This window comes from Cupressus sempervirens, chromosome 2, assembly GCF_028749045.1.
Source record: "Cupressus sempervirens isolate cs-2001-9-10 chromosome 2, ASM2874904v1, whole genome shotgun sequence".
In the NCBI taxonomy this organism is placed as follows: domain Eukaryota; kingdom Viridiplantae; phylum Streptophyta; class Pinopsida; order Cupressales; family Cupressaceae; genus Cupressus; species Cupressus sempervirens.
In genome coordinates this window covers 746,043,568-746,067,439 of record NC_143119.1, presented here as the reverse complement: position 1 = coordinate 746,067,439, position 23,872 = coordinate 746,043,568, and the positions used below count along the sequence as shown (strand labels likewise).

At 37.5% G+C, this 23,872-nt stretch overlaps 1 pseudogene; it reads left to right on the top strand.

The window, feature by feature from the left end:
* The window catches only part of LOC149575550 (jasmonate-induced oxygenase 4-like), a 36,969-nt pseudogene that overhangs the window by 4,649 nt on the left and 8,448 nt on the right, over nucleotides 1-23,872 (top strand).

The window sequence follows — 23,872 nt, the reverse complement described above, 5'->3', positions numbered from 1 at the left end:
AAAAAAAAGAGATATATAATTGATAATATATTAATCTAGCTTGCTTACATACATAAGACCTTCAAATTTCTTCTAACAATGCATAGCTTGTATGTGCACATCACATATTTATACATGTAGTACCAAAATCTAGAAACTCCTTTTGTAGAGTATTCTATATCCTAGAATGGTATACATCTAATCTGGACTATACAATGGAAGGCTCTAGGAAGCCTTTTCTCTAGATTCTCCTAGATAATCTTAACCCTTAACACAAAGCACCCATATTCCAATCATTTATTGGCATGGCTTGAGCATCCCACATCTACAACAAGAAACCATTGCAATAATCTCAACAGCTACAAAAGACTGGGAATTCTTTCATATCATCAATCATGAAATCATGCACTCTCTCATCTCTCAAGTACAAGCCTTGGGCAAAGATTTTATCAATCTTCCCATTGAAGAAAAGGAAGCATATAGTAATAAAGAAGCTGGGAGCCATATTGGATATGGAAGTAAAGTAGGATACTCCTTAGATGCCAAACTAGATTGGGGGAATTATTATTACAACATTGCTTGGCCTCTTGATAGAAGAAATATGTCCAAATAGCCCAAACAACCTTCTAATTTCATGTACACTATTTTCTTCTCTTCAGTCATAATTTTTTTTGTGTGTTATATCTTATGCATTAAGAATTAGTTATTGTTATTTTTAGGGAGGTTATAGATGAATATGCTCTAAGTAGAGGATTGGGATAGGAAAATGAACATACATTGAACAACACAGTGGTTGGAGATGGAAAAGAAATGCATATTAGGATTAACTATTATCCACCATGTCCTCAACCAAATTTGGTACTTGGACTACCTCCTCCTCACTCTGATCCCAATTTTGTTACATTTCTTTAGCATGATGAAACCCTAGCACTGCAAATTAGAAAGGATGGGAATTGGATTGATGTTCAAAGTGTTCTAGGCACCTTCATTTTCAACATTGCTGATGCACCTGAGGTACCTAGATTAGCATTTGAGTTTTTTTTTTCTTTTATATTGAAGTTGAGAATTAGTTCATATATCTTGTTTCCAAAGAAAATAACTTAGGAGTATCACTTTTCTACAATTCATAAGAACAATTAATAATATGTGGGAGATAATTTCCATAGCATCACCTAGATCTAATGAGTGCTAAGTGTTCCATTTATTCTCATTAGAGATGGATTCATGTTTGTAAGAATTTACCTTAGGGGAAAATTCACCCAAGATCAAAGAACTCTAGCACAAGCACAACAGTAGACCAGAAAAGAGTATGATTAGAATATCGATATGTATTCGATTCAATGTGACTAAAAGTATACTAAGAGTGCCTATATATAGATGCATATAGAATTTTTAGAAATCAACAACATGATAAGTCATAGAACCAAGCACATGTCCACTAGATATGGGTTATCCTCCATTAAGCACAGAAGTATGTGCAATGATGTGAGAATAAGCTTACAAAGATGTAGCAAACAAATTTATGTTGTAGACACAATTCACTAAATTAGGAGTGTGAATAACTGTGTTGTCTACATGAAAACTTAATTAATGATGCAAACTCTAGTGTTGTAGACACCATGTCCTAAATTAGAGTTGCTTACTTCTATGCTGTCAACATGATAACTCATAAAAAGTATGCAAACTCCTAAGTGTCTCACAAAATAAATAATAAAATAATGCATTAACCTAAGTAAACTTAAGTAAAGTGTAAATAGTAAATACATATTTACACCAACACCCTCTCTTAAGTGATAATTATAGGAATGTCCTTAAGCTTACAAAAACTAGAATGAAATGCATAATGGGTCTCGCCTACTAGGCCATGTTAGGTACCCATATACATAATGAAATGTAATCTCTCATGAAGTGGAGAAAGAGGAAAAATATCATGGGAAAAGGTCTCCCCCAAAAAGAGAGATAAAAAAAACTAGATGCATGGATGGATGGAGTAATCAAGACCCCCCCATTATGACATACATCAAGTATATACAATAGTGAAGAATGAGAAGGAAAAAACCTCATAAGAGGAAAAAGTCCTCCCCATAAGAAAGAAGAGGAGAGACAAGGTAGTCCCCCCCTAAGGAAGAGTGTCAACCAGTGATAACTACTCTAAGGAAGAATTTGGTCCATGAGTGTTGAATGATGTTCCTTCCCTTTGGAAGAAACAATGGCAAAGGTACAATCTTGAAGATGTATGTTGGCCCTGAAAGTTGTTCAAGTATCCCTATGTCAATGCTGATGGTCACCCCTTCCAATAGTACTAAAATGAATGAATGTAGATCTACCAAGGATGTCTATAGAACTTGTCCCAATGAACCATGTATCTCCTCAATTGATAAAGAGACCTCCTACAACTACTGTACATAAGGATCCACAATTATGTCAACTTGTAAAGACTGATCATGTAGAGAATGGACACTAGAATTAGAGTGATCCCTCACAAGAACTATAGAAGGATCATCTTCATCAAAGAGAAGATGTACATCATCAATGATGTCTCACAAGTCTACTATGTGTGACTCCATGAACAAGTTTGAAATGTCTGCCAAGAAGTTATCCACTACCTCTAGAGCTAGAAGACAAGGTGTACCTATTGTGCTGGACCTATCACTATGGAAATGTATGCATGTGGACTATACTAATGATGTGACCTCTTGCTACAACTATCAATAAAACCTCATGTTTCTGAATCTGTTGAAGCACTATCATTGGTGTCACTATCAATTTCCATAGTGTATGAAGTGTGGAGAGGATTCAAGGATAAGTTGGGTAAATTTTCCTTGAAGTGTACATCCTTCTCCACAAAAATCTCATGAGTCTCAGGATCCATGAGTCTATATGCCTTAACATTGTCTTCATATCCAATGAAAGTACAAGGCTTGAGTGGTGGTGCCTTGCACCCTTTGGAAGATATGTTTGCCCATTCTAGACAACCAAAGACTCTAAAGTGACTCACTTGACTAGTTTTCTGCCACACCATGCCTCAAAAGGAGTCTTACCATCTAAGGCATTATGAGGAGACCTATTAAGTATGTGAGTGGAACTACTAATAGCTTCAACTTCAAGTGCTAGATCAAGAGACTTGACTTGTATCATGCAACTTGCCATCGACTTAAGAGTTCTAATCCTTAGTGCTGCAACATCAATCTTGTGCGGATTGAATGTTGGTGGATTCTAAAGATCAAGTCCCTCAAGTTTGCAAAAGTCTTTAAGTCTTCTATCCACATAACTGCTTTCATTGTCCATCCATAGAACCTTCATGGTTTTCCTTGATTTTTTTTCAACATGAAACTTGAAGGCTTGAAGCTTGTCCAACACTTCATTCTTGTGATGAAGAAAATAGATCCATGTGAAGTATGAAAAGTCATCAACAAAAGTAAGGATGTAGTGGCCTTGGCTGACTGATGTCACTGCAAAAGGTCTTGCTAGTACCATGTGAACTAACTAAAGAATAATTGGTGCTCTAGAAGACTTCCCTTTATCATACTTCTACTCAAGATATATATCCACTGAACATGATGAACACTCACCCTTAGAAAAGTTGATATTAGGTAGACCTTTGACCATGTTTTTGGAGCAAAGTTGCTAAAGATAGTGGAAGGCAAGATGACCAAATTGCTCATGCCATAATTTTATTTGTGAATTAGATTGAGTTAACAATGCATGTGAAGGAGACTTAGGCACAAAGTGGGAGAGGGAATAAAGCCTCTTGTCATGATTGACTTTCCCCACCACAACCAATGAATTATTTTTAGTCTTTGCACTATTACTGAATCTGAAAGGAACTCAACTTTGTTTCCATCTCCAAGGTGAGTGATTTGGTAAATTGAAAGGAGATTAGAACTTAGCTTTGGAACATAGAGAACATCTTTGAATTCCCCATTCTCCATCTCCACATGTCCTTTCCCTTCAACTTCCATTTTTGTATCATCTCCCACAAAGATGTGCAATAACTGGGATTGCTTCAATGAAGAAAAGTATCCCTTTGAAGAACCCATATGATAGGAGGCACCTAAGTCAAGAATCCATTCTGATGAAGAACTTATATTTGCCATAAGTTCTTGCCCTTTTCCCTTTGAAGAGGTTGGAATTGAATCCTTGGAAGTACATGGCACTTGAATTTTGTTCTTCTTGAGTAGGTTTTCCAACTCATAAACTCTCTTAGTCTTGTAGTGATGCTCATCATGATTTGGCTTTTTGCAATATGCACAAAAAATTTTATCATTCTTTCCATTACTTCCCTTCTTGTTGGAAGAATAATTGCCTTATTGTGAGGAGGATTGTTGTGTCTCATATTTTGATTTTTGCTTTCACTACTTTTTCTTGTTGTTGTTAGAACTTCTTCCTCCTTGAATTGGTTGGTTTTCATCACTAGCCACTAATGATTTTGTCTTTGATGATGTGAGAAGTCCCAAATCTATCAAGTGAGATTGTTTAAGAATCAACATTTCTACAAAAGCATCAAATGTAGGCTTCTAGAAAGCACTACCCATGGTTAACCTATGAGTATTATAACTCAAAAAAAATGAATTATAATTTGAAGGTAGCCTCTTTAGGATGTGATGAATTAACTTTTCATCCTTCATGGGATTTTCACAATCTTTAAGTAGTGCTCTAAACTCATTAGCTTTGTTGATGTAACCCTGAATTCTGTCAAAGTTCTTTGGATCCAATAGAAGTAAATCATCTTCAATTTGGAATCCCTTTTCCTCATCCACCTTATCATACAATGATTCAAGTTTTTCTTATGTAGGTTTGGATTTCTTGAAACTAGAAATGTAGAAGAAGAGATCTCTATGTACACAGTTCCTGATAATTCCTAAAGCCTGTTGGTCTTGCTTTTTCCAATCAATGTGTGTTGTAGCATCAGTGGGTTTGGGAATTGTACCATCAACATAAAGACTTAGACCTTTTTCCCTTGATCTACTCAATGCAATATCTTTCCATGTAGAATAATTATGTAAAGTTAGAAGTGGACATTTAGGTGAACCCATGATGCAGAAAAGTAAAAGAGCACAAAAGAGAGACATGGAAAATACAGTACACACCCCCCTTTTCATTCAATCAAAAGACCCCCCAAAAAAGATGCTTTTGGCACTTTATATGTAGTGTGTGTACAATAGGCCACTTGTTAAAATGAATAAAGTGGACTTCTGATTTTGTTGTTTACAATTGTCTTTTGAGGCCCAAATGTATCACTAAGCATTATAGCTGAGATGTACAAGAATTTTTAAAAGTAATCAAAGCATTACAATGAAAAAAAGCCCTAGTTCTAAAAGTGATTTTTTTTCCACACAACCCTGGAATCTAATTATAAATCTAGAAATAGAAAAAAAAAATGCACTTTAAAAAAAATGGAACCTAAAATGTTGGAATTAATAAGTGGGAAGATTTACTTCTAAAGGGGGGGGGGGGGTGGTTTGAATCAGAAGTAATTAACTTTAACCTTTTAAATTCTTTTGACTATAGCCATTCACAGGCATTCAATCTCTCTACTAAACTTGAAAGTAAACACATGCATGAAAATAAACAACCCAAAAACCCTCCAAAATTAGGAGGTAAAACTAGGGTGGGGTTGAAACCCACAAAATATCATTGCACCAATGTGTAACTATTCAAGGTTACAATGTTTGACCACTTCCAATGGTCTGCCCTATGAAAGGCCTATCATGTTAAAGACTTTCACACTCTGTCAAAAGTGACTTGGTTAAAGGATTTCACTACTCTACTAAAATTAAGCTTGGTTAGAGGACTTTTTTACATTCACTTGGAATGCCACCCTATTAAAGGATTTACAAATGGCTACTAAGCCAACCTAAGTCCATAGGATTTCCATTATCTAATACAATTGCTAAAGAGTATTAGAAAGTCTTTGACTTGATAGCTCTACAATCTCCAATTGTTGATTCTAGATCCTTGTTCTACTCTAACTAACCTAATCCTCGATCTAATATGTCACTCTTTGATATTTTGATACTCTATTCTTGATCAACTGGATACTGCAATGCTACTCTATTCCTCTAAGTCTTTTCACACTTCCCTTTTGAATTTTGCTATAGTTTACCCATACACTACTCTCATCCATGCATACAATGGGGCTTCATCCTCCATTTAAAGATTTTGAAGACTTAGGGTTAGGTATGAATCTATGATCCATATTCATTCTTTATTTCTTGCTCAATCCTTGCACTTTTCTTATTGCTTGCATGCCTTCTCCATTTTTCTTATTGGCTATATGTTGATTGCATAGGAAATGTAAAAGATTTGTTCTTATTCTTAATATCCTTTGAGATTCTTCTATGTCGGCTCAAAAAATGGTTTACATAGGTGTTTGTACAATTACAAACAACTATGTCCAATCTGTGTTATTCGGCACTTATTACCTCTGATGCTCAGCTTATATAGAAAAGTTGGCTCACTCGGCACCTATAGCAATTCTATTTCACTTGGCTTCTATAGTAACTTGGCACCTATACTTTTCTTGACACTTGGTCTTCACTCGGCACCTGAAGATTGCTCAGAACATGAAATTCACTCAACATCAACTATTTACTCAACATCTATACATATTTTACTTGACATGTGATACTAGCTTGGCATGAGCTCAGTAAACATCTTAAGTGTGTTGACACAAAATAGTCAAAACCTAGTCTTAGATTCAATAATCTCCCCCTTTGACATGAGTTCCAAAAACACTTAGCAGTATGCTAAAGTCTAATCTCTTTGAGTAAAATATGCATACAGTTCGACATATATACAAAACTTCAAATCTTCTCAAAATTTTGTGAAAAGCATATATATATATATATATACACACACACACACACACACACACACACCTATACCTATGAAAAAAATTCTTGTGCTCCTTATGAGCTTATGTATCTATGTACCCTATACTCTAGATCTGTGTTACCTTCCATTCTTATTTACAACTCTCCCAAAATATTATATCTCCTTCTCAATTATTTTTCCCCCTTAACTATATCTCCCCATTTTTGACACTTATGTCAAAGGGTGCTAAGGATTAAGACCATATTTTTTCCAAAAATATTTTATTGACCTCCATAATCATCTTGAGAGATGCATCCCAATTATCCAAAGAAATTTCCAATGATTTATGCTAGATAGTTTGCCTCTACTACAAGATGAACAAGTCCTTCCAAAGTAGAAAGATTTGGGTCTTTCTTTAGTACATTCTTAGCATAAGCTTTTTCTTTATGGAGTACTTCTAGGTGTGGAGTTATGGAAGACTATATTTGCATCAATTTGGCCATAATATTGGCCTCTTCAGCTGTCAACACAACTAATTCTTTCTGTCTATGAAGAATTTGAGCAAAATGCTTCTCACTCTAAGCTGGATCATTTGGCACTTGAGTGCTGGAAATCTTTAGATTTCTCTCCAAGCTCATTATTCTTTGGCTTGTCTCCTATGTGAAGTATGATAAATCACACAATTTTTTTACAATGATAATACATTCTCAAGTACCTTTTTCACTTTTTCAATATTTTTCGCCAATTCAACCTGTGATAGTGTTATTTCACTTGATATCCTTTCATTAACTTTTCCTTGAAATTTCTTCTCAGACCATTCCATGAGTTTCACATTGGTTTCTTGGTCTTCATTAGTCACCTATTCTATAATATCTATTAGTTGTTCCAATATAGGCTTGGTTTCATCAAGTGTCTGCAAGTTGAAAGCATCAAGAAATATTTATTTTATTTCTACTAATGCTTGCTTCTACTTATACTCACTTTTTAGTATCTCTTGTCTTTTCCTCCTTTCTAGTGCCTCTTGCACTTCATATATCTATTGTAGGTTCATTGTCCTTGAGTCATAGCTTGGTTTGACCATTTTTTCATCTAATTTAGGGTCTCCATAGTGAAGTACCCTTGTAACCTTAGTAGAGCTTGAGCCTAGTGTAGAGATTTGCAATGGCATTGCATCAGTGCTTGGCTATTTCTAAGGAGTCCCTGAGGTAGGCAAGTTCACCAATGTTTGTATTGCCTCCTGCTCCTCAGGGGTTTTCTCTACTTCTTTCTCCTCTTGTCTGCTGCCTTGGTCAATAATGACAATTTGAGGAGGTGCACCTAGGGTTTGTGTTGTAGGAACATCTTGTCCTATTGGTTCCTTTGTAGGCTCCTTGATAGTAGTTGTCATTTTTGTTGTAGAATCAACCTTAGCAATTTTTTCTTGTGCCTCTTGCTCTTTAGGTTGATCTACTATAGCAGTGAGAGGTTATGAGGATTATTCTTGAGTGGTTTCCTTCTCCCTTGTTATTGCTGCTATAGCTTTCTGTAGCTCATCAACACTCACCAATATTGTATTTGTGCATAGTTGTGCTTGTAGTGTTGATTGGTGAAGGATCTTCTTGAGATCCTCTATAGTTAAAGGGTTGATGTTCTAAGAAAAAGTGTCAGGAACATCCTTCACAATGACTGTAACTATAGGTGTTGTGTGTGGAGGACTAGGAAGTGGCAATTGTGTATCTTATACATTTAGTTCAGTTTTCTGCTCCTCTTCAATTGTTGCCATTTCATTTTCATTTTCCTCCTCCACTATTTCTTTTTTAGGCTCCTTTTCTCCTTCATCCTTTTCTTGTTCTTTTTCTTCTTCTTCCTTACTGGCCTTAGCCTTATTTGCATCTTTATCCTTTTCAGTGTTCTGTCTCTCAAAGGGATCTTCTTCTCCATCCTTGACAGTAGTCAAGCCATATATCGACTTCCACATTCTTGTTGATTTATTGACAACTTCTTCAACTTTATTCTATAAGATGCTAAAGGCTCTAGATTTTGGTGCAAACTTGCTTCCATGTTTCTTATTTGCCTTAGTGATTTGACCTTTACTCAATTCTGGCATTACTTGTGCCAATGTGGATTCTCTTATGTCTTTTTCCATTTTTAAACAATAATGCCACTTATTTTCAGAAATTTCATATAATTCCTTGGGCATTATATTGTCTAATTCAAGAGGAGTGTTCTTGAATTCTTCCATAATGGCATATACTAATTCTTCAACTTTATTCTAATCTTCTCTACTTAATTTACTAAAATCAACATTTTTTAATCCAAAAAAATCTACATTCTTCCTAACATTATCACAAATTTTGTCAATATTGGACTTAGGAGCATGCCTTACCACTCTAAATTGGTTGATATCTTCAGATTCTATCCTTTCCTCATCATCTAACTTAGGTTGTGCAACATATTTTCTCCTTGGTTTCTTTTGCACAGGACCAGTCTACTCAATAGCCCTCTTCTTTTCTTTGTCTTGTTCCTTGGATTTTTGAGTTGAGTCTCTTGTAGTGGTTTTTTTCACTGGAATAGTTAGCTTCTCTTGGGTTCTCTTTGTAACCTTCTTTGCTTTAGGCTGGGCTATAGGCTAAGCTTTGGACTTCCTCTTCTTGGGCTCTTGAGTTGGTGCTTCCTTGGCTTCTTCTTCCTCGGCACCTTCTTCCTTTCCTTCATCCTCACCTAAGATTTGTGTCAATGCAAGAGGTTGATGTTCCTCTTCATCATCATCATCATTCTCTTCCTCAACTTCAACACCTTCACCTTCTACTTCTCCTGCAGTGCCTTCTACAAACTTTTCCTTAACCTTCTTTACAAGCTTGTCTTTTTTCTTTAAGGTGGAGGTAGTTTTCATCTCCATATCCACTTTGGATCGCACCACATCATATGTTCCAAAATTTGGTGCCTCCTTATCAATTTCCTCAACAAGCAATGTTATGATTGTTGCTAATGCTTCTTCAATGTTTAGCTCATACCGTAATGGTCTTAGCCATCTAGTTCTTAGAATTGATGCTTGGATATAAGTATAATCAATATCAACTAAAAAAAAAATATGATTGATGTGTTGTTCCACTAGGGAAACTGGTATCCTTAGTCTTTTCTTCATGGATTTCTTGAAGTCCTCAAAATAACTGGTCATTAGAGACTCAAATTTGTCTCTCATTTGCTCAATGTACTCATTGATTTGAGTAATAGCTGAGTTATCTAATTTCTAGTTTACTTTGCCAAAAGAGGGAAATTATTCTAGAACATAGAAAAATATATAGATTAGAACTGATCCAAACTTACACTGAGCACCTTTTGTTCTTCTTACTGCTTCCAAATTCTCCATGATCTGCTGTAATAATAATTTTGCTAGATCATATGTATGATCTTTCTTGACAATTTTGTATTCCACATCCACAACAATGCATGGAACACTATCCAATCTGCTTGATTGATAGAACTTATGAGATATTATTCTTACTACAAAGTCCTGAAGGGGATCTATGATTGTATCAATAGTCATGACCCTTTTGTTCTATTTTGCCCCAATGTTCTTTTTAATAGCTTCCTTAGAATCACTTCGCAAGGTCTTGTACCAATCTAGGGTTCGAAAACCTATAACCCTATGCATGATTCTCTTTTTTATCTTGATAGGTCCTCCTTCTAGCCATAAAAAACCATTATGTATTCTACTTAGGACAATTCTTATCTATTTAGTTTTAAAAAAAGTGGGGAAAACTAGGGCAAGGGTTAAGCCCTTTCTTTCAACTATTTGAAATTCTTCCTTTACCACTCCATTTTCACATAGTTTAGCATATTCTTGATGAATCTCCATGTCTACTATTACTCCTACCTTGAAATTATAACATTTCTTACATCTTGCATCATTACGACTTTGGGTGGAATCATGGATAATGCGTCGGCAGGGTCATTTTTATAAGAAACTTTTAGAATCAACCTAAAATCTAGTTGTTTAACCTCATTCCTAACTAACTAAACCTCAAAATCTTCCTTTTCCTTAGGGTTTTTAAAACTGTAAGCCATATTAAAAATCTAAGGTTTCAACAGATATTAAAATTTATAACTGCACACCTCACCACTTGAGGAATACCTTAGATCAATGAAAATAGTGCTTGATCTTTGTCAAAATCCATGAAAAGGTTTCAATCATTGTTCGTCAATCACTTCTATGCTCTTCTCATTCTTTCTCTATGTTTGAATGATGAGAAATGATCATAAAATTGACCTTATACTCTTCAAAACATAGCATTAAATGCTTAGTGTGTATACAGTTATATGCTCAGCTCCTTAAGGATTTTAGCATAACTCAGCTTCAACTAGATTTCTTCTTCACTCGGCTTCCATTGCCAACTCAGTTATGACCAATCACTCAGCTCCTACTAGCAGCTACACATATATTGATATACACTCGACATCTAAGGAAGATTCAAAAATACTAGTGAAAACTTTGAATTTCAAATTTGCATCTCTAATCATGCTGATATCTTATTTTTAGTACTATTTTATTTAGGAACTAGTGTATAATAAAGCTTAGTAAATTAGTCCCTCATGCATTCTATCTGCTTAGTTTGATGAAGTGTGATCACTTGACCTATTAGGTGAAGTGATCCCTTCATTTGCTGTGCTAACCTCATCTTTCTTCTTCCATGTCTTGTTCATTTGTCCTTTGATGTTTTCAACATCTACCTTCTCTTTTCCTTTGTTGACTTATGACATGGGTGCTTTTGACTTAGTTGGGAAATTCCTGTTGATATGACCAATCTTCAAGCAACTGAAACATGTGGTTTGACTCAACCATCTATTGTAGTTCCCTTTGAAATGTGTCCTTATGTATTTTTTAGGAATGTGTCCATATTCTTGATAGTAATGATAGCTATACCTAGTGTTATAGTCCCAATTGCAGTGATGACCATGGTTACCTTCTCTTGATGCCTAATTTCATGTCCACAAAGGTTTTGATCTACATTCAAATGCTCTATGTCAATACTTCTTACCATTGTAGCAGTGACCTTCAAATTTTGGTGTACTAATAGTCCTAGTCCTGCATTCATGTGCTTGATGTCCTTGTTTTTTGCACTTATAACAATAACTTGCATTCTTAGGCTTATCATGCTAATGGGCATTTTTGCTCCTACACACATTAGAATTGTGTCCCTTTTTACCATAGAAATGACAAGTAGATTTAGTGTTCTTACCTTTGTTACTCCTTTCTTCTGTAGTCTTGGACGACTCTCCTTGTTTAGTGTTGATGTAACCTAGTCCTAAAGTATCATTGCTAGCCCTTGGTGATTTTAATAGCAAATCAAAGTACTTGATGGCCTCATTGGGTTTGTTGAAGCTCTCTACAATCTCCTTCTCTCTTTTCAAGTCATTTTTTAGTTGTTCATTCTACATCTTCAGTATAGAGATCTCAATGTTCTTGAGATTCTTTCAAACTCAATTGTCTTTTCCTCCAATCTATTGTCAAGATTTATCTTGTCATCTTTTTTCATGGCTTTTTCTTCTATGGCTCTTTTCTTTTGTTCAATCACTTCACAAAGCATCATGGATTGTGATTCTTGTTCAAACTTGAGTATGATTCTTGTTCAAGCTTTAGTATTCTTCTGCTTGAGCTCTATTCTTCTCCATCAGGTCTACTATTGCTGCATCAAATTCTTTAGAATCTCCATTTGAAAATAGATTTGGGGTGTCAATCTCCTTCTACTGTGTGTCATTCTCAACTATGGCAATCTCTTTTCTTCTTTTTAAGGATTTTCTCAGTTCTCCTCTAGCTTCTTCCAAAGCATTTAAAGCAAGTTGTATGTCAATTGCCTAATTTTCTATGATCTTCCCAAGTTTGTAGACTTTCATTTCTAGATCTTTTCTCCAAGCTATAAGGCTCCTTCTTGTGAGAACTCAGCTCTAATACCAATTGTTGGAATTAACAAGTGGGAAGATTTACTTCTGAGAGTTGGGGTGAATCAGAAGTAACTAACTTTAACCTTTTAAATTCTTTTGACTATAACCATTCACATGCATTCAATCTATCTACTGAACTTGAAAGTAAAGACATGCATGAAAAAAAATAAAACACAAATTTGGTAACCCAGAAACCCTCCAAAATGAGAAGGTAAAACTAGGATGGGGATGACACCCACAAAATATCACCGCAGCAATGTGTAACTATTCAAGGTTACAATGTTTGACCACTTCCAATGGTCTACCCTATGAAAGGCCTGCCATGTTAAAGATTTTTACACTCTGTCAAAAGTATCCCGGTTAAAGCATTTCATTACCCTGCTAAAAGTAGGCCTGGTTAGAGGACTTTTGTACATTCACTTGGAATACCACCCTGTTAAAGGATTTACAAATGGTTGTTAAGCTAACCTAAGTCCATAGGATTTCCATTATCTAATACATTTACTTGAGAATATTAGAAATTATTTGACCTGATAGCTCTGCAATCTTCAATTGTTGATTCTAGATCCTTGTTCTACTCTAACTGACCTAATCCTTACTTGATCTGATATGTCACTCTTTGATATTCTGATACTTTGTTCTTGATCAACTAAATACTGTAATGCTACTCTATTCATCTAAGTCTTTTCACACTTCCCTTCTAAATTTTACTATAGTTTACACGTACACTACTTGTAGACACCTAAATCTGATTACACTACTTTGGTAATATTATTTAGCTATCTCTAAAGGCATCATTAATTAAATTCCTATTTAATTAATCCTTTTGCCATCCCCTAGCTGATTAATTTAGTTAATCATCTATAGTCCTAATTGATAAATCGAATAACCCATTATTTATCAATTAATCCTATTCTCCTATCTAATTCCAAAACCCTCATTTATTAAATAAATCTATTTGATAAATAAAGCCCTCAAATCTAATAACCCCTAAACTATCCTAAATCCTCCATTTAGCATAATCCACCCCATCCACCCATACTAAACAAGCTTAGCCACTAACTCACCCACCCTCATGAATGTCATCCACTTGCATATCTCTAACAAGCCTAATCTAATCCTAAACCATCTCTAATCCCACCCCTAACCTTGTCACATTCCCTAAGCAAGCTTAAGACTTTCCTAAGCCAAGCAAAGTCAACAATCTCAACTCTCTCCAAAATATCCCAACCACCCAACAATGAATGCTCTTACAAAGGCCATAAAGACTCTTACAAGCCCATTCATTGCTCTTACAAGCCATTTATGAAGGGTCTTTATGAAGATATTATCCCTTGAGCCTCCTTTGTTGACTCATCCTTTCCCTTTCCTCCATCCTCTCACCCTGTGACATGTGTCACTTCCTGATTGCCTATAAGGAAGCACAATCCATGTGCTCTCCTCTCATGCAATCTAAGACCTCCATAAGCTTTTTCATTTCCTTCCATCTTAGCCCTCCATCCCTCAAGCCTCTTGCCTATAAATTGAATCCCCTCTCAAGCCATTTCATCACAATCTTTGAGTTAAAGTTATAATGCTAGTTTGAGAAGCCAAAGCCCTTAACCATACGCTTATGATGCCAAATTGAGAGCTCAGAAAGCTACCAATTTCCCATTTTCCATCTCCATTGAAGTATAGTTTGAGGACCTTGAGCATACATCCTAAATCCATATCCAAATAGACTCATCCCCAAAACAAGAAAGACTTCATTGAGAGAACCTCTTAATGGTTCACATTCTCAATTGAGGGCTTGTCTTAGTCTCTCTTATATGTTATAGTAGTTTAATGTGTAAATGTTTTTGTTTTCATTAAAATTAGTGTTTTTAGTATATTAGATTAGTGTATACATTTTGGCACGTCTGGTGGGACCCCACTATGGGTCATTCAATCATCCATTTCTATCTATATGTTGTTTTTTCTAATAATCTAATATTTTTTATTGTTTGAGTGAGTTGTAGGGTGTTTTACTTGTTTTTGCAGGTTGAAGAACACACTTGGGAAGAAGACATACCCTCTAAAACCTGAAAATAATCAAAAAAATAATTTTTTTTGGAAAAATCCACACATTTTAGTTTTGTTCGTGCAATGTCATCTCCGTAGATTGGTGTTTGCATCTGGTGAACTGTCGTCTGCACTTGGTGGTTCCATAGAGTAGAAGTTTTTCTAAGCATTTTTATGCATAGGAAAAAGAACAAAAAAAGTTGATTTTATTTTTCCCATAATTAAACTTCAAATTTTGAGATTTTTTGGATTACTAATCAAATTGGCTTTTGTAGCCTTGGAGGTTGGAGCATCTATGAAACCACTAACCATGTTTTTTGCAAGTTCTCCTTACATGGTCTAATGCTCTTGAAAAATGAACTTGAATGTTTAAACACTTGTCTTTGAATGCGTGTTGCTAAAATGAACTTGCATGCTTAAACACATTTTGTTTTGAATGAATGTTGCTCAAACACAATCTTGAATGCAATGGATTAAAATCAATTTTTCTTGAATGCATGATTAAAACAACAAATCCAATCTTGAATGCCATAGATCAAATAATCATCTTTTGGGGCATAAAAAGAATCTACATTCTAGAAACTTCTTAAATTATAAAAATCAAATAAAGATGCTCTAAGTGAGTTTGTAGTTGGACTCACCCTCTTTAATCACTCATCAATTTAACCATTGGTTGCAATCTCAGCACCATCTATGGGGATGGGACCACCTAAGAGGGTGTTAAGTGCTCCAAAAAGATCAAACTTTACTTACTTGTGTTATTATTAATTTTTCTAACGTAGAAAATTCCTTGAATGCACATTAGGCTCGCTAACACTTCATTTGGGCATTAAAATTTGAATAAATCTTGATGTGGAGGGCCTTCGGGCGCGTGCTTGAAATCGAGCTTTTACACATCTTTCTTTTTGGGCTTAAAACAAAATCACACCAACTCTTGAATGCTTTAAAAAAAATTAATCGATACTTGACGTGGAGGGCCTCTGAGCGCGTGGGTTTACTTTCTTGTTGACCCTAACTCTTCTTCTTGTTCGCATTCTTTGATCGATTTTGCTTTGTTGGCACATTTCAAAGTTGAAATTGAACATTGTCTCTTAAACATGAGTGCTTGCAAAGTCTAGATCAACACACATAAGAGTTAGTTGGTAAAGAAACAAGCGTGTTTTTTAGCCCAAGGTCATCCAAGTCTTCTCTCCCCTTGTTGTCTTTCGAGGACATCTTGGGTGCATAAGATTAGGATCCAAAACCTTGTTTCTCTTTTTAGGAGGCCTGCTTGGAGATTTCATCACCCCTTGGACGACCTCAACTCCAGTGTTCTAGTGGAGTATAAAGATCAAAAGGTGAATCTAAAGACACCTATCTTGGAATCAAGATTTTGTCACTCAGGCTAAGCCTCAAGGAACTTTATACCCTTGAGAAGTGAAAGAGGAGAAGTGGGTTATCGCTCCTCTCGGCTGTGTGACATCTTTTTGGTTTCATCTATGGATTTGGGCCTCACGTACCTTGGGTATATCGAGGAATCCCTAGCTAAACCAACTATCAGCCTTGCAGACAACCATCTAGGGTGTTAATGTGTTTGAAGTGACTGATCGAAACATTTGTAAAACATACACACTTCTTGGCTCAAGTATCACATTCTAAGAATCAAAAACTTCTATTTGGTTGTTCCTATCTATTGCTTGATTTTTTATTTGTTGAATGAATGTTTGCCAAACTTGGTCAATCCTAGCTTAGGGCATACTTACCGTAGTCACTGCCTATTCCAAAAGTTGAACGAGTTGAAGCAAAACAATCGAGATCTCTCAAAACCAAGCAGATTTAGGAATTGATGTTAGAACAACCCAAACCCAAACCCAAACAGAAGTTTCACAAAGTCAAACTCAAGCCATCTCAGGCATACCAAGAACTTTCAGCCAAGAGAAAGGAAATAACACGAAGCCCTCAAATTGCCAAACTCCACAAAGCGGAAGACAAAGCTACTAATGAAACCCTTCAAGACACCTAGTTAGATCGCACTATCCAACTTAACCAACATCCATGAGTTAACCCTGCTTATGCCTTACCAACTAGGCATGATTTCTATGATTAGACCCCTTTGTTTCTCCACATCTTCTTGCATAAGCTTCACTTTAGAGTCATCTTTGTAGGAAAGCCAGCCATCTTTAGTCCTCCCCTTAAGCATTTTAGCTCATCCATCTCATTTAGAACCAAACCATCTAGCCAGCAATCCAAAACTTCACATCCAAGCCTTCAAAATTGTTGTCACTTTGCCAAAAGTTTTCCATTCCTAACATCTTCCAAATCCACCAGCCTCACCAAGGTTATCCCTTTGACAGAGCTTTGTCTAGGGTAATCTAGCTTTGTCACTTGTTATCCCTCATCACCTTGAGCTAAAGGTTGGGATCCACAAGTGGTCAATCTCATGTTCTTCCTAAAGGATCATCAGTCTGTCCTTAAGTTGACACAATCACCACCAAGCTTGCACATAAGAAAGCATACCTTTCATGATTTGGCAACATATCTTTGAAGTTAGAATCCCCAACTCAATCCTCCTTAGGTTTTTTCATATAGCTTTGCCTCAACCTAGGAAATCATTTTCTTAGAAAAGCCTTCCCCTTTTGAATCCATCAACATTGTTGCATCTCATCCCTAGGAGCATTTTCATGCCACCTGTCACTTGCTTAGCCAAGAAGAAGGAAACAATGGAGCCCTATCATTTGGATCAAATAGCATCGCTCCCCTTGAGCAGTCAACCATCCTTTAGCCCAGAGAATACTATACCATCACCTACTGACATTGAAGCTTTCATGAACCAACCAAGAAATGCAGTATTGGTGAACACCATTATAGACAAGAACAAGGAAACAATCATGGCTAACTTTCGAAGGGACAACATTGGAGCCTTCAACTTTGGAAGACCTCCTCCCCTATTAGAGCCATCTCACCTATTGTTTGGACAACTACCACCACCCATAGGCTCTTATGATTCGAATTATCCTCAATATGTGCCAAAAGAAGAGCCTCAACCCACCCCATATGATCCAACATACTCAAAAATACCATCCTCCACCTAAGTTGAAATCTCCCTTCCACAAGACAATCTAGCCACCACCACTCCACCATTGGTCCATACCACTCCATCCCAAACCCCCTTTCGCTGAAAACACCTCATCATTCACTCCCTTCACTATTGTTGCTACTCATGCTCTCCAACCCAGCCTTCCAAATCCACCCATTTCCCAAATTAGTGCTAGCATCTTTGGCCAACCTCAACAATATACAACCAGGATGCCACCCATGGGGCCAAGTAATAAACCCTTCATCACCCCCAGCTTTTTAACCTCAGCTCAAAACACAATTCCATCATTTCCACTAGGTCCTTGGCGCTCAGCACCATCAACCACAAATCCACAAGCTACTACCCTCACTCCACAAAGCTATCAAACCCCACAAGCTACTACCAATGTTCTGCTAAGCTCTCAAGTGACCCAAGTTCCTTCCACCACTCTACCAAGTTTTCAAATCTAGCCACCAAGCTATCAAACCCCATCAGTTCCATTCCCAAGCTTTCAATTCCCACCACCTCCACCACCAACTAATCCATTACCTCCTGTTACCAACTATTTTTCTATGCCACTTCTAGGAGGAAATCCACCACCACCAACCACCAATTACTTGGCCTCTTTTTCCATGCAGACACCGTCCCAAATTGGGGTACATCCCACATATATTGGTCAAACTCCTCAAATCCAAAGTCAAGTGCCACAAGCTCCTCGATCCTTTCCCCAAGCTTCACACCCATCTTATACCTTACCTCCACAAAGAAATCCATTTATTCCACAGCCAACTTATGTTCCTCAATCCCAACCTCAAATCCAATATCAGTAGCAAGCCTCATGACACATGCAACAATATGTCCCACCTCCACCTCAGCAACCCATCATCCACCATTTAGTGTCCCAAGCCATGTACAATCCCTACCAGCCCATACCTCAAAGCCATCCATATTCCATTGCCCCATCTAGCACATACCTACCTCAAGGCACTCCTACATTGGGGGCACCTCAGCCATCACCCATTAATTCAGAATGGGAAGCCATGAAGATAGCTTTGAAGAACATCCAAGAGGGAAATGATCCAAAAACCTTCAAGTTTGAGAATGTGTGTCCTTACCCATTTGAAAAAGCCATTACTATGACTCCATTCCCCAAGCATTTTGAGACACCCAAGTTTGATAAATTTAGAGGAAAAGGAGACCCTGTCACACATATCGAAGAATTTTACATGCACTACCAAGAAGTGGCATATGATGATGTCTTCCTCTTGCGTCTCTTTCCCAAAAGCTTGGTTGGACCAGCTCTTGAATGGTTTTATAGAATACCATATGGCACAATTAAAAACTTTGCTGAATTGTCTGAGGCATTTGTAGCCCAATATGCCCATCTTGTTGAAACAGAGCTATCAGTAGTGGATCTTGTTCACACTAAACAAAAAGGTGGAGAAAGCCTTCCCGAATATCTACAAAGATGGCAAACCCTTACCACCTACATATCTTGCACCTTGCTAGAGCGCCATTTGGTGAAAATGTTTATTGATAATGCCCATCCTAGATTGGCTCACCACATGACCATGAACTATTTGTAGACCTACAAAGATATCAAAGAGAAAGGAATGATCCTTGAGCAAGGACTCATTAAAGATGGTGTGGTCAAGATTTACAAGGAAGCCAACCAAAATCAATCACATTCCAATGACAAGTCTAGGTATTGGAACAAAAACAAGCATGTTGCAACAGATGGTGTCACTGACACCAGACATGTGAATATTGTTGGTCCTTCTCAAAACTAGTCCAACCCACCATATCAACCAAAAAATTAACAAGCTATCAACTACCAACAGTAGAATAACCAAAGCTATCAAAATCAAATCCAAGACCCAACTTCCAAGGGTCTAGCAATCAAGCTAATGCCATCAATGTAGTTGTAGGGAAAAAGCCCAGATTCCAACCTGCACCTAGAAACTATACACCCCTTGGTGAGCCATTGGATGTCATTTTTGAGAAATTAGTCAAGGAAAACCTCATCAAATTGACCCAAGCCAATCCAAAGCTACATGGTACAAAGACAATGAGTACTGCAAATTTCATAGGTTAAAACGTCACACCACCCTCAAATGCATGAAACTAAAAGATTATGTGCAGGACCTCATTGATCAAAAAGAAATCACTATTGGTGCCCAATCCTCTCCCAATGTAGGCTTATAGATCTATCAAAATGCTTTTCCTCCTCACAACAATCAAAATCCTAGAAAAGCACCTATCCAAAACAACAACAACAACAGCAACAACCACCAGCCAAACCAACAGCATGGGAAGAACAATGACCACACTTCATCCTACATAGACTATGGTAGCCTCATCGGTTGTATATCTAAAAAGGATCCTTCTGTCAATTTTATCAATATCCAAGGCCCAAACAATGAGTATGCAGTCACCACTTGAAGAGCGTAATTTAACATTGCAGGCCCACCCATTTCACCAGCACCATCAGCTCCATCAAAAAGCCAGTACAATATCTTGGAACACCTTGGGAACATGCCAGCCCAAATCTCCATTTTAGATCTTCTCCACACTAGTCCTGTATACAAAAGCATCCTTGACAATGCTCTCATAGAATCCCGTGTCCCTTTAGATATCAACGCTACTAATTTTCATAATCTTGTTGGACACCTTTCATTCTCATGTGCCCTATCTTTCAAACCCACTGACATACCTGTGGTCGAGCCAGATCACACCCTTCCTCTTGGCATAGCCATCATGGTATCCAATTTTGCCATAAAAAGAGTAATGATAGATAATGGATCAGCCTTGAATATTTGCACCCTAAAATTCATAAAACAAGCTAGGTATACTGAGGCAAATATCATCAGTGAGGTTATCACCATCAAAGCTTATGACAACTTGGAAAGAACCACAGAAAGAACTATTTTGCTACCAATCAAGGTTGGGCCAATCATCCAAGAAACACTTTGCCATGTTATTGATCTAAACTTACCATTCAACATCCTCCTCAGTTTCCCATGGATTCATGCCATGAAAGCCATTCCATCCACTTACCATCAGTGCATCAAATTTCTGCATCAGGGCACTGAGGTAACCATCCATGCCAATCTCGAACCCTTTGCTTACTGCAATGGGTTTGAATCCTCATATACAAACCATTGCCCTGGAATTGATATCGACATAGCCATCGCCAGCTCATTCCACACTTGTAATGACCCAAAAACCATTCTCGCCTCCACCCTATCTACCGTGAAGATCAATAACAAAGGCTATGGAGAGTAAAGTCTGTCAGATGCATTTGCTGTCGGGGCACTCCCACTTGATCCACATGCTCATGGGTGACCGACATATCACAAAGCTAAGGAGATTCCACCTCCTCGTTACAAATAGTTTGGCCCAATAACCTTTGTATCTTTGAAAATCCCTCTTCATGAGGAGCTCACTCCAGATATCAACAATTGGTTACATAAGGATGCACCTCCAAGAAATCAAGCATGCCTTGATCACTTCAGCCAAAAGTATCCCCAAGAACATAAGCTCATTACTGACAAATGGAACTATCAAGGTGGTGGTCTAGGACCAGAAGAAAGAGGCATGCAGTGCCCCATCGACACACACAAGTGGGAATCGAAGTCAGGTCCCTACTTTGACATACCCACAACTGGGGGCACCAATATGGATGGTCACACTTTTTTGAACATTCACTGTGACCTTGTCAAAATTGAAGACATTCCTGAGGAAGTTGAAAAGAGAGCCTACGACGATATCCCAGACCAAATCTTCCTTGGAGACTCTATTCTCCAAGAACTATCCATCCACCTTATTGATCTACCACTCACCCATCCACAACTCATAGATTGGGACCAACCAAGCGTCATACACATTGATGAGTTCACATCAGAGGAAGTTCTTTTAAGATTTATGGGAGCTGAAACACCTCACAAGAAAACAAAGCCAGATTCTACCTATACCTATAAGCTAGATCCCAAGGGGTATTTTGGAGAAAATCCCCAACCTAGTTTCGATACACCCAAAACTGGAACTAAGGTGAATTCAAGACTAGCTAAGGTAGTGAAGAGAACCCCTCAGCAAGAAAATCTAGAGCCACAAGTAGAACATGAGGATTTAGCATTGCCTCCTCAAGATAATCGACCAGAGGTGTCTTTTATTCTAATTGAGGATACTAGAGAAGTCAACATCGATTCTTTAGAGATCCCCAGACTTGTTCACATTGCTGCATCCCTATCACAAGACCAAGCTGACCTCCTCTTTGAGGTCTTAAGAGAGAACATTGGCCGATTTGCATGGTCATATCAGGACATGTTAGGACTTGATCCAAAGCTTGTAGTTCATCATCTTGCAATCGATCCAAAGATCAAGACCATCAGACAAAAGCTTAGAAAAATGCACCCCAAGGTGGCATTACTAATCAAAGCTAAATTAGAAAGAATGTTAGCTACTAAGGTTATCCAACCTATCAACTACTCAGAGTGGATCTCCAACATGGTCCTTGTCACTAAACCTTCCAGTGACATCAGAATCTGCACTGATTTTAGAGATCTTAACAAAGCTTGTCCAAAAGATTATTTTCCCTTGCCCAACATAGATATGATTGTAGATCTTACAGCTGGACATGAAATTTTGTCCCTCATGGATGAATTTTTTGGGTACAATCAAATCAAGATTGCAGAAGAGGATCAGCATAAGACAGCATTCACTACCCCTTGGGGAACCTTTTGTTACAACATGATGCCTTTTGGCCGAAAGAATGTTGGGGCTACCTATCAAAGAGCTATGATAGCCATTTTTCATGATCTCATCCATAGCATTTTGGAGGATTATGTGGATGAAATCTTGGTTAAATCTCACACCTTCATGGATCATCTTGCTAACCTAGAGAAAGTCTTTGATAGGTTAGCCAAATATCATCTCATGTTGAATCCCAAGAAGTGTGTCTTTGGGCTCACATCTGGCAAGCTTCTAGGCTTTATAGTGTCTAAACAAGGTATAGAGATCGACCCCAAGAAGGTCAAGGCTATCTTAGACATGCCTCCTCCCCAGACACTGCGGCAGCTTCGCTCTCTTCAGGGAAAGCTTCAATCTATCTGACGCTTCATCTCCCAGCTTGCAAATAAGTGTACACCATTTGCACATTTATTGAAGAAGGATGAGAACTTCAAGTGGGATCCTTTATGTCAACGCAGCTTCGATCAGCTCAAGTAGTATCTCACCAATCCCCCTATCTTGGTTCCACTAGTTCTTGGTCATCCCCTGATTTTTTACATATCAGCAACGCCTACTGCTCTAGGGGCACTTCTAGCATAGCTCGATGACTACGGCAGAGAAAGAGCCATCTACTACATCAGCAGAACCCTAGTTGGTTATGAAACCAATTATACTCCTATGGAAAAAGCTTGTTTGACAGTTGTTTTCTCAACTCAAAAGCTTCACCACTACATGCTAAGTCATACTATCCAACTAGTCTCCAAGATCGACCCTCTTAAGTATATGCTCTCCAGAACAACACTTATAGGCCGTTTGGCCAAATGGGTTATGCTCCTTAGCGAATTTGACATCCAGTATGTGGATAGAAAGGCAATAAAAGGGCAAGCTATAACAAATCACCTAGCTGATGCAACTCTAGTAGATACTTGTCCGTTGATCACAGAATTTCTAGATGAGCATATCTGTCTAATTGAAGAACAACCCCCATGGAAACTTTATTTTGATGGCTCATACACATCTCGTGGATCAAGGGTAGGAATATTGTTGGTCACACCTCAAGGAGATTACATTCCAAAAGCCTTCAAGCTACAATTCCCTAGCACCAACAATATAGCTGAATATGAGGCCCTCATAGCAGGATTAAAGATAGCTACAGAATGGAACATCACTGAGTTAAAAATCTTTGGTGATTCTCAGCTCATCATCAAGCAAGCCCTAAATGAATATCAAACCAAAGATGAAAAGCTATTACCCTACAAAGAGCTAGTTGATCAGCTAACCCAGCATTTTACAAGGCTTCAGTTTACACTAGTGCCTCAAATACAAAACAAA